Here is a 13499-nt window from a genome sequence, read left to right on the forward strand (position 1 = left end):
CCGTTTCAGATCACTAAGATCATTAACCCCGTGGCTGTTTGACTTAACTTACCCCACAACCTCCGATGCGTTCATACTGTCTTTCATGTCTCGTGTATTAAACCCTACGTTCACTCTTCCTCCCCTCCCACCCCCCCTATTCCCACTCTTGTCGAGGATTCCATTTTTAAGGTCAAGAAGATTCTTGCAGTACGTCCCTGTGGTCGGGGAGTTCAGTATCTGGTCGACTGGGAGGGGTACGGACCCGAGGAGAGGAGCTAGGTACCAGCCCGGGACATCCTGGACCGCTTGCTCATCGAGGACTTCTCCCGCTCTCACAGTCCTTCTTCTTTGGGAACGCCAGGAGGCACTCCTTAGAGGTGGGGGTTCTGTCATGGGCCAGGTCTGATCTTGTTAATTATATCACTCAGTATTGCCTCTTTGGTCTCGCAGCTGCAGGTTCTCCCCACTAACTATCATTGCATTAGCACCTGTCGCCACTCATTGCCTATTAGCGTCCCTACTTAATCCACTATGTTCTCTGTTTCTGTGTCAGATTATTGTATATCACTTCTGTGTCTCACCTTGCTGTTTGTGGATCGTTACCCGTTTGTCCAGTCCTGTAAGTCCTGTCCTGCGTGCAATCACTGTCTGTGTGTGTACTCACCTTTGCTCTGCTCACTCAGCGATCAAGTGCCAGCCAGCGTCTGGTTCCGAGCAAGGGTTTGTCAGCTGACGCCAGGTCTCCACCTCTACTCCTCAGCCCTCTCTTGCGGGATCCTTCTGTTTGCATCTGATAGAACTTTTGAGTTATCCAGCACTGCGCACAGCCTCGGTATTGCGTGCGGCAGTCTGCCTTTGTCGAACTGTACCTAATAAACTGTCCTCATTTTCCCGTACCTCTGGTATCCTGTCTAGTATGTTACAATGATATTGTGTTAAATGATTTTGAATCAAAATGTGTGTGCCAATGTATGAAACTCATGGTATATTTTTTTATTTAATAAAATACAATATTATACTCGTATAAAATGCAAAATAAATATTTTTAACAAAACATATTTATTCATTTTTGTTATTTGAAACTTTTAATAAGGATAATTTAAAAAATCATTTTGGCACAATGGCGGCTTATTCATTATTGATTTTTTTACATCAAACACATAATAAAGTTCAAAAAAAGAGCTGAACTTCAGAAAAAGTGATCACTGCGGTTGCCGCGATGGTTGCTTTGTTTCTCTGCAGTTGGCTTATCAATGGCGTGGCATTGCTAAATCACTTGTTTTAATAAAAAATAAGATTATTTATTATTAAACAATGTGCGATAATGGTCGCGTGATTTTTAAAATGAGAGTATGCTTTGCATACTTATGGCTATTGAGCTTATCTACCCGCGACCAACCTGTTAAACATTAAGTTCGTTGAAGGTGTGTATACATTAGTTGTGTTTCCTCCAGATGCTGCCACCTTTATCAGGCAAAGTTTGCAGATTGCCTCATTAACGTTTTCAGGTTCTCTTATTGCATTTGGTTTGAACCCAAATTATTGCCAAACAGGTGCTTTTGCATCGCGTTTTGACACTAAATCATCCACCATTCTCTTTTTGTTAATTCGACTCCTCACGTGATAAATGAAATATGATGCATTAGCTATGTTTAGATTTTAATTATAGTGCATGCTCTCATCTTAAGTAAATTATTTGGAATTATATTTTCCATTTAATTCCAATAAATATATATTTTTTAATTAATACTTTAAAAAAACAATAAGCGGACGGTGTCACGATGAAAAAGTGATGTCACCGGTGTTGCGTCTTAAAACCGGTAACACCGTCAACACCGTCTATCGTGACAAACCTAGAATGCAAAGATTTATTTTTCATTTGATACAGTTTCATTTGTGTGTTTTGAAATGAATAGACACAAATCAAGTTTTTAGAATATAACTGAGCCTATAATTGTCATTTATAAGAGATTTATAAATCATAAATAGCTATCACTTTAGAACGGATCACAAAACTGGATGAACTTGTTTAAGCATTTATTAACATGCAAAGTAACTTTTAATATATGCTTGAATGATAAGATATATAAATGTACATTTGAATGTGATTAATCATTTATTTAAGCATTTTTAATTATCTTAAAAACACCAACGATTCTTAAATAACTAGTTTGTAAATAATGCAATATTTTTTTAGTTAAGTAAAATTAATCATTAACAAAAGTATGAAAATACAGTTAAGCACTTGCGCTTTTCAGTTAGGAATACGGCTGTATTTTAAAACCTTTTACTAACATCTTATAATGTAGGGTTAATTCTTAACAAATTTAATTTATAGGTATTTTCGTATCAGTCAAATCATGTAGGTAGTATAGTTAAACGTTTAATATGACATTATGATAAATCAAAGAACACAGTGATTTAACTCAAAATTTATATTAAGTAAATATTGATATATGAAAATAACTATGTTTGTAAAGAAATAGCTAGTTATATTTGTACATTTATTGTTAATTAAGTGTCTTGTTAAGTAATGCACACAAAACTGCTTAAGATATTTATTTTTAGTTATCAACATGATGGAAGTAATCTTATCATTACATTTTATTGCATATGTCCCTTAGTCTTGTGTTTTTTTCCTTTCAGGATGCCGAGGAAAAAAGGGTTTTCGCATGCAACGCACACCAAAAAGCATCAAAAATAAGATTGATGCTAAAGTTTGTGTATGTTCAGAAACACTGCAGCTGCCTGTTGTTGCTGGCCGTGATGTAAGAGCTGCACTGTTGAGTTGTGATATGAATGCATTGACTGGATATTGTGTTGTGGCTGCAAACAAACATGCAATTGCTCCCTTGTGTACTTGGGTAAAAACAGATGTCGATGACATTTGTGTGGAAGGAAGCAAGTTAGCCACATATGTAGCTGAGATAAGTCAGAAAACAGACTGTAGAGAAGGAGTTGTGCACTTTGATAGAAAAGGCACAATGTGTTTGGCAGAAAGTGGAATGTAGAAATTGGTTTCCAGAGTACAGAGGTTTTGGATTGTTAGAAGAGGAAGCTGTAATGTATAAAAAGCTACAAGAATATTTGTTGAGGGAAGGAATGTGTTTCCTAAACCTTAACTGTGCAGTTAGCATCATTATTCATCACAACAATTATTTTGTGATGGTTGATTTTGGCATATGTGATATGTTTGGATTTGCATCTAATATTAGCACGCCTGTGGCTGTTTTCAACACATGCCTTAACGATCTGATGGTTCATATCAGAAATCTTAGAAGCTCTTTAGATGCACAGTGTGATGCTGTTAATAGCATTTCTGTAAAAGCAGCCCAAGAGGATCATGATCAATAGACTAGCAGTTCTGTCAGATGTGAAGGTGTCAGTGCTGGATGTAAAGATGCAGCTGGGTGTGAGGATGCCACTTCTGTCAGCACTGAAAACAGATTAAGAGGATAATTCCACCAGGGCAATTAGCGGTTTAAATACAGAGGATTCCAGTGTATGGCAATAGCTTAAGTAAGCCTAGCAAAGCATACAGCAGATAGTGTCTTCTGATGGCAGAGCAAAAACCTTGACACAATTGTAGTGTTAGGAGATGAGTTGTACACAGGATTGCAAGAGACGAATAGGATTAGTCACTCAACAAATCTGCGTCTCTGATTTGCCAAAGGAGTCTATTATTGATGGAGAAAGTTTTTTGTTTGAATATGGTAATTTTGTCAGTGGTGATGTAGATGTTGTTGAAGGTGAATTTATTGAGAGTAGTGCTTACAGCAGTCTTTCAAAGAGATTGGAAAACATGTTTTCACTGTATGACAGGTGTCTTCTGACATTGTGTAGTGGTACATGTGCAATCATTTCTCACACTGAACAATATGCACTGGTTGATTCTCATGCACGAAGTGCTCTTGGTATGGTTGATGGAAATGGAAAAAGTGTTTCTTTATATTTTTGTTCAGTCACATTTGCCTTTTATCTAAAGGGCTCAGTGAAAAGCAAAAACATTTTGAAATAGCTGGTGTTCATGTCACCATTAGAAGAATGACAGAGAGTTGTTAAGCCTCTGATAAAACATTTGAAATGGAGTTTGATGAGGATTCTGGCGGTCTGATGCCAGAACCAAGCGTAACATTTCAGAAAGTAATGGTTCTTCAAAGAAAGTAAAACAATTTGATGTTCGTGAAGTTAATTCATGTTAAATTGCTTTGTGATATAAAAAAGAACAATGTGATGTTCAGTCCTATTTCTAAACATGTTTTTCAAACTTTGTGTGGCTGTTTAAGGGTGGATTGTGAAAAGTAAATGTTTTAGTTTTTTTATATGTTGGCTTATTAGGAATGGGAACTGTTTCTTCAGAGCAATTCCTAAGCAGTTAGTGGTACACAAAATTATCACCGAAAAATTTGACTTGCTGTTGTGCTGCATTTGGAAAAGAATAGCGAAAAATATAGAAATATTTTACGAAGAGAATATTCATCTGTGTTGGAGTACATTAACAGGTCCAAAATAAGATTTGTTTATAGCTGGGCTATAGAGGTTGAAATACAAGCAACAGCAGATTATTTAGGAATTGATGTATTTACATTTTATGATGGTCACTGGTTGAAATACAGTTGCAGTGGTAAGCTTGTTTCTAAACATAGCATTAATATAGAAAACTGTCATGAAAACCACTATGAGACTGTAGTTTGTGTTAATGAGCCTGCACAACAAAGTTGTTATGGATACTGCAAACTCAGTATGTGTTTCACTGAAGGGTACAGTGTTAGAGCAAAGATTATGGGCAAAAATAATGTTCTCAATTTAAAAAACAAGAAAGAGCTTATTGATAGGGAAACACTGTTCATGCCCGAACAACAATCGCATCGCATGTTAAAAGCAGTGCACAATAACACTTGTTGTGAACTGGGAATGGTGGAAGATTCTGATGCTAAAGTTGTGGAAAATTCAGGTTAGATGACATATTATCCTCTGTCTACAGAAACTGCACAAACATTATGTGAGAAATTACATTTGGATTTTGAAAAAGAAAATATACAAGTACCAACTGTTTATGGATCTTTAGGTGTTGTTTGTAAGACAGATAAAGTTGTAAAAGATAGCAATAGTTTTTTCAGAGCAGTAGCTAGAGTGGTTAGTGGTTCTGAAAAGAGCCATTGGAAGATTATACTTCTTGTTGTCAAGTAAATGGAGAATCATAGCAAAGAGCACATTAACTTAGTAGGCAAAGAATTTGCTTTAATGTCTGAATATATTTCAAAGTCACACATGCAATATGTTGGATATTTCGCTTCAGACATAGAATTTTAATATTCAGCAAATGCTTTAGGTGTGAATCTGTTAATATATATTGGGGGAAATGGGTAGAGTACAGTTGCACGAGTATAATTCTTGGAAGTGATGGAATTTATTTAAAACACAGTGAGAATAATCTTTTTGAGCTTGTAATTTGTGTCAAACATGCTGATAAGAATGTTTGTTTTGATTTGTGCAAAGTGGGTAATTTGCTTGAGGCACAGTTTTGGAGTAAGAAACCATTAAAAACACAAACAGGGGTTGTGATTTCAAAGTATTACATTTCTAATTATTGTAAAAATAAATTGTGCTTTCAAAAAAACTTTAAATATCAGGAAAATGTGTCATATTGGGAAAATAAAAGGTAATGAGCAAGAGTAGGTATCAAACAAATGTCTTGTATAAAAGTAAAGAAAAAGAGTGCTTGTCACACAAAATATCTTTTTGACGTCTAAGTAAAAACACTGAACAAACATTTTTATAGTTACTTTTGGGTTGTTTATAAAAAATATGACTTAACTATCGAGGATCTAATATGTTATGATATTAATACTAAATGTTGTTTTTACTGTGATAAAGGTGAGCTCATTTGGTGAATGCAAAGATGACACTTTATTATCACATTTAGGAATTAACATGAGTGACAAAATAAGTAATTTAACTTTTTATTACAACAATTACAAAACAGAAGAAAATATCTTGACACAAAATTGAAAAAATATAAAAACAGCTAAACACTAACCCCCTGAGTGGTTTAAAAAAATAAACTTGTTATAAAACAAATAAATTGTGGATAAGATAAACTTGTTCTAATAATTACCAACAATTAATTTTACAATATATATATATATATATATATATATATATATATATATATATATATATATATATATATATATATATATATAGGGATGTGCAGAGAAGCCAGTATTTTTATCTGTATTTGTATTCGAATAAAAATCAAAATGGCGTAAAAAATATATATTTTTCCATTACACTTAATTTACGTAATATGTAATAAGAAACGCCATTGGAAAACAAAATAACATAACAGCCATTACCTCATCCATGGTTAAACCAACAACTAATAAAATACTATTGTGAACATTATGAACCCCACCACCACCGTTCTTGTTGAAGGACACTGAATAGACAGAATAAAAACAAATAATACTTTAAAGAACTGTTCTTCTTCTAAAATAACTTCCTTCCAATGCACAAAAGTTCCAAAAACTAAAATTAACTAAATAAAACCCTGCCTGGGAGAACTGGCAGAACAAAAGTTGTATTATATATAATACTAAAAGATACAGCCCTGCTATTGTCATCTGCCTGTCACAAAACAGACACAAAGTTTTTTTTTAATGTTTTAATTTTATTTAATTTATTTATTTATTGTTTTTTTTTTTAATTTTTAATTTTTTTTTTTCATGTTTGAAACTGACTTGTGTTGTGGAAAGTTGCGCTGGATCTTGACAAACATCTTCTAAGTTTCAAAAAAGAAGCTGAGGTCTTCGAAGTTCTCAAGTTAAAGCAGTTTATTGTTACAGCAGAGTTGGTCGATCGATCTCTCTCCTACCAATGTTCAAAAACCCACAGTTTATATACAGTTTTTTCCCATAGTCATCATGACATGTCGTGTAGCATGATGCCATTTCCCGGCTCCAATAGTATCCTAGCTTTTTAATTAATGGCTGTATGTTTTTCTGTTTTTACATATCTTAAGGTCATATGGCATGTTGTGTTTGCACATGATCATGTTGTTTCCATACTTTCTAAATGATTCTCCTTATGTATGCTATTTTGTCGAGGGTTGTTTTTGTCTTGGTCAATACATACATTTGTCTAAACGCTCTGTCTGAATGTTCTCATTTAGGCGCATGACGTGCTGGTCTTCAATTGTGAGGGCCTCAATTATAAGGCCCTGTATGCCTGTGTGTTTTCGTCAATTATAAGGCCGTGCATGTCTGTGTGTTTTCTTCTGCATCACTTGAATGTATTTCTATATGTTTTAACAGTGTATTTTAATAGTAATCTATATTTTAATAGTGGCAGATTATATAGTGATTACATAATAAAAATTCCTCTAGAAAAATTCTATATAGTGATTACATAATAAAAGTATATACTCTATACGCATTACAAAAATTCTTCTATACTTGCAGGGGGCAGAACATGGCTGTGTTGATGATTTGGTGCTTGTGGAAGATATAGCAGAACATAGCTGTGCTAATGAGGGGATGGTTGGGAGGGTTGGCAGACAGTATCAGGAGAGAATGCTTTAAGTGCATATGATTATGCATTACATACAGGGTGGCACAGTGGGTAGCGCTGTCACCTCACAGCAAGAAGGTCGCTGGTTTGAGCCTCGGCTGGATCAGTTGGCATTTCATTTCAAAGTTCAAACACATGCAATATAGGTGATTTGGGTAAGCTAAATTGTCCAAAGTGTATGTGTGGTAATGAGAGTGTATGGATGTTTCCCAGTGCTGGGTAGCAGCTGGAAGGGCATCCACTGCATAATACATATGCTGAATAAATGGTGGTTCATTCCACTGTGGCAACCCCAGATTAATAAAGTGACTAAGCCGAAAAAATGAATGAATGATTATGCATAGAAGATAGGGGTGTCACGATTCTCCAAATCCTCGATTCGATTACATTTTCGATTCTAAAGGCATGATTCGATTCGATTATGAATAATTAATTAATTAATAACAAATTAATTATTTGTAGCCTACCGTTTAAACTACCTGACCTGCATGGTCTTTGTTTTACCCATAAACAAATCATACAGTTAATGAATAAAGGCAAGATACACACATAATTACCACCTGTCAATCACTTTTTCTGCGGGACTCGTGAATAGGCAGTGATCTGTGTCATTATAATGGCGTCGGTAAAAAAGACGCACAACCAACAGGAACCAGCCAACAGTATCTGAGGTGTTTGCTAAAATGTCTAGACCTGGACCTGCTGTCTCGAGCGCATGGCTGTGTGTGCGTCTGTGTCTGTGTGATCACGTGATGTGCATTTTCAGAGGTAGAGAGGAAGGAGGGCTGCTCAGAAATGCTACACGTCACTGTGGATGTCAAATCGTTGTCGTTCTAAAATGCCATTTAAAAACAAAGACAGTGTAAACAGGGCCTGGGTGTGTACTTTTCGCGAGCGGATTTGCAACGTGGACGGGCGGAGGATCGCGATGCCGGTGTTGTCTATCGGACGATCCGTACGTAACACCTACATAGCAGAGCTTGCAAAACTGTGTTGTTTTTTTGTCGACAACACGAACATTGTCAACATAACTCACTGGAAATCCAAAATGCTTACACACCCGAGACTTCATTGAAAGAGGAGAGGGTTTAGGTTCTGTCGACGGGTCTCCTGCTTGTGCAGTTTAACAAGCACTTCAACAAGCCTGTTTTTTCCCACTTGGCAAGCCAAGCTAATGTGACATGGGGGTGCGGCAGTATCGATGATTCTATTTTTTGATTTGATAATCAAAATTGAGCATAAATTTCGATCGATTTCGAATCGAAATCGTGACACCCCTACTGCACACACATTGCTATAAAGGCACCATCTGAAGATGAATTTGCATATGTTAAACAGAAACATTTCCATTCAATAAATGTGCAAATAAAATATGATGCACATACTTATTAATGATTCCTACTTGTCTTTCTAGTGATAAATAGTAGGCAGAATCCGATATATAGCTGGGAAAAAAAGAAGATTGAGTTCATCAGAAGCTGGATTCGAACCGAGTTCATGCTCGATCGTATCAAAACATGTTGACATGGGCTTTACAACATTTACACCTTTATATCACACTATTTCTCTTTTAAATCCACACATTGCGATGTTCAGACCCAACTGTGTTAACCGCATCAGCTAAACTCTCCCCACTCTATTTTTGTCTTTTGTTGTTAATTCCAGAGGACAAACTTGCAAATAACACCGTTTTCCTCCGGTCTACCTCTGAAAGCAGCACCTCCAACTCACATTCTGTTCAAAGTTTCTCTTTTTGCTTGATTTTGCCATTGCTTTTTCGTTGGGTTTTGCCAAAGTGGAGTCATTAGCATATTCATAGGGGGGAGGAGGCAGGGAGGGGTTTTGCGCTCGTGCATGTTGCGCCCAGTTTCACGTTCTTTCGGATGTACAAAAGAATATCTGTGGGATTCGGCGAACGCAGTGTTTCATACATCTGAATTTTTTTCTGTGTACGCACATTTACAGCTTTGTGCGTACGCAATGTTTTAGTATGATTTCCACGCAAGTCTTCGTACATGAGCCCCCAGGACTCGGTTCTTATTTTTCCAACAACTTGGCAATATCACTGATGGGAAAGATGAATTGACCTTCACTTTAAAGAAGTAAGCAGAAACTTATTTAATCAAATTCTGCTATTGGCTAAAACTAAATTCATTGATGTTATGGGATATCTAGGATCGATGTAGTTAAAATTTATAAGCATTTTAATAGTTTGATCACATAAATAATTTGTTTTATGGTGAGTGGAGCGCAATGTAGCGTACAGCCCACAGATAAAATTACCTATTGGTTTTATTAAACCCTCTTGCGTGGGTTTTACGACTCCTGGTTCCTTAAAGTCTGGCCTCCGTGACACCTTTCATTATCCAGAGAGATAGACCTAGAGACTTCAAAGACATTCCGATCTCCCCCCCTCCTTACACACACACACATCCACACACCCACAAGGACAAAGAAGTTGGACTGAGAAATCAGGGACTAGCACAAAACTAAAATGTTATGTTTGTAAACTTTGTATCTCATTTCGGACTTTTCTTACCTGTGTAACCTCTCCTATAACCTGTATGCCTGGTTCTTTTAGGCCTTTTTAGAGCATAAATAATGCAAGGGTGTGGGAATTATGTTGATGTATTTTTAAAACCCCCATGTTTGGTATTGATGGGTTTCTGCTGACATTTTACAACACATTATGCGTAGAGTACGATCATAATCACCACTGCTTACATTCTTTAATTCCCATGCTTTCTTATTTTCCGGCAAAGTAAACTCAGTTTAAAGTTTGCGATCGCATTCCTCAGAACTGTATTGCAAACTCAACGCATCAAGAAGGACATCAAAGGAGTTTCATCACGACGGGAGCAAAAGGGAGAGACCCCAGACATTAAAGTCCAGGTATTTTTAGTTATGCAATTAAGCTGTGCCTCTTTTATCAAAAAAGGTGTTTTTGTTTTTATAATCTTGGTGATCCTTAATGGTGCGTGTGGAACTGAAAGTTTTGTCACTCTTTGTCTGAAATCTCTATTTCCTCGCTTTACTATTTCTCTTTGTTGTTACATGTTCTATAGACCCGTATAGCCGATCTCCACGTGGTTTACCTTTGTTCTATGTTTAATGTATGTTGTGTGCGTTTGTACGTTATCTGTCACACTAGTCAATAAATCCCATTATAATCAAATGAATTGTATTGTTTGCCTCATAGAAAAGGTCACTGAAACACAGATTCCCCTGCCTAGCTGTTATAAGTTGATTAAAACTTTTGAATGATTAATCTACTTCACAAGAAGTAGCAATAATCCCCTTTTTTCTAAATGAATAGATCATTACCATGTCCGCTCGGAAGAGCAGCGGCTCTGGTTATGTTTGTTTGGTCAAATTAACAATAAATTGATCCAGAATATTAATGATTAATAATAATTTGTTATTGTTGATAATTAATATTCATAATCTGAGAGTCTGCTCGGTCGAGCGTGCAGGATCATATACAATCATATGTTTGTTTGACCAAATTGACTGAAGCTTAAGCCGGAATATTAATAATTAAGAATAAACCGTTATTGTTGATTATTCATAAATATTCATAAAATATTCATAAAATTCAAATAAGGGGCCCAGATAGCAGGTAGTAATCGGCGTGATCGGCTGTTCTTCGGTGCCTCCGGCTCCGACTTGGCATCGGCGAGTGTTATCTGGGCCGAGTACAGCACGCAGCTCGCTCTCGCACATGCATTTGTGATGCAGCTGTAAAGCACTGGCCTGATTACTGTTAACCATATCTGGCCCGAGTCTGTCTGTAGAGTCCGCTTAAATTCTTATTTTATCTAATGATTTGTTAACTCCTCGTTTAATGATATTTTGAGAAAAAAATCCATGGTACGACAGCAACAAAATAATAAGAATATTTTGTGTGGATGGTCACAATTTTTAGACGCAAACAAAACAATATTGTTTATAAATGGATTATACATATCATCTGGAGAAAAACAGTGTAAAATGCACTTATTTTTGAGATAGCATGCTCCTGTGCCGACTGTTTTTTATAAAGCAGAAGTTTGGTTTTATAAGAAACACATGCTCCAAAAAGCTGGTTGCCATCCACCATGAAGATCACAAGAAGAAAAAAATCTTACAAATCTATAGCTGATTCTCAATATGCATTCTTCAGCGATCTTACATCCTCACGTTCTCGTGCAACGTCATCATCAGCTGCCTAAGTTCAGTTCCAATACTCAAGACCGCAAATACGGAGGACGCATGAAACTTCTCGGATGTGATCTTGATATCGAGGACACAACGATGCAGACTTGAGCATTGAACTCGCTCTGGAAGTCCCAGAAGTTTTTGCGACTGGATATGGGAAGTGCAGCATTTTATTCAGATTTAGTTCAGAGATATAACTTATTTACCTCAGGAGTTTCCCTAAATCAAACTAAACATTACCATGGACATCTTAATAAATGAATAAACACATTAACTGTGTTTGTTTGCTGAAATTCTTATTAAAATCTGTTTTATTTATATTGTGCAGAGTATATTTATAATGTTTTTATGCAAAGTATATATTTTGAAAAGGGAAAAAAAACAAATTGTTGTATGAATGCTGTAATGTTTAAATAATTTACCATTTAAAACGTGTAAAGGTCACATGACCATCAGGAAGAACGCAGCATCTCATTTCTCAAAGCACGCGTTTTCTGCCCTCGTGGTCTCCTGAGTTCATTCTTCCGAGGACACCTGGCAAGACCGGTCTCCACAAGAACACAAGTCCATTCTCTGTGTTCTTGGAATTGAGAAACAGCCTCAGTCTAAGACTCATAAGGCTGTCACTCTGCATGAATCTCTGAAAAAATCTTGTGCAACCTTCAGGGTGCTGATTATTTACATTTTAGGTATTATAGCCATTAATTAACTTTGATAGTATCTCAGGATTTAAACTTTTTTTCGGGGGAGGTTAACAACAATGTGATGTTTTGTTATAAACACATATGAGGAAGCTTGACTTAAACTTTTACACCTAAAGAAAGAACAGGTTGGTTTGCAATTATTTTAAACACATACTGTCAACATAATACAACCTGTGAGATTTTGCCCTGGCACTATACTAAAATGATGTTTTGTTTTGTAAATGTATCTGATCAAGGGACATTAAATACACAACTATAGTGACCGTAATGAATAAAAATTATTTGGAACAAAGAGGCTGGAGAAAAAGCAGATATGAAGATTTCAGAAATCGATGCAGCACCATAAGTACCATCACCACCAATGACTATGGCAGAATTCTTAATAACACCAAGATGCACAAGTGCTGTACAATCCAGTACACCTATGAACATTTACAGTCCTAGTGCAGTTGGAGATCATAGACAGAACTTATTGCAACTCGTCATGTCTTTGTAAGAATTTAAGACATCACTAAATTTGTAAAGGTTTAATGCAGCTAGAAAGTAAAGATCAACTAGAGAATATCGGCAGTATCTTACCCGCTGTTGTATTTACACAAGTTGTATGAGAATGAGCTAAAGGTTGATTTATAGTAGTTTGATATTTCTCTTTTTTTGCATTAGTGACTAAAGTTTTAAAATCATGCAACGTCTTAATGCAGCAACTGGTCCTCATTCTCAAAAATCAGCAAAATCAAAACAGACGTGATGAAATTGACATTCCAATTTGACATGGAAAAGCTTGAAAATCAACTAAAGGAGCAGCTTGAACAAATGAAGAAACTGGTAAGTTCAAGCTCTTGCTCTTATTTCTAAGTGTTTTAAGTTTATTTATTAATTTATTTGTTTTTTTTTTTGCTTCGTAGGTACTTTGGAATCATTGGTGTTTTCCACTAAGGAAGCAGTTTGACGTATCCCAAGAAACTTTTGGCTAACTTCTTAGCTAAACAAATTAACTGGTGAGTTAAGAGTGCTTGTGCAAAACTATGAATATAATGAAATGTT

The sequence above is a fragment of the Danio rerio genome, chromosome 6 (assembly GCF_049306965.1).
Source record: "Danio rerio strain Tuebingen ecotype United States chromosome 6, GRCz12tu, whole genome shotgun sequence".
In the NCBI taxonomy this organism is placed as follows: Eukaryota; Metazoa; Chordata; class Actinopteri; order Cypriniformes; family Danionidae; genus Danio; species Danio rerio.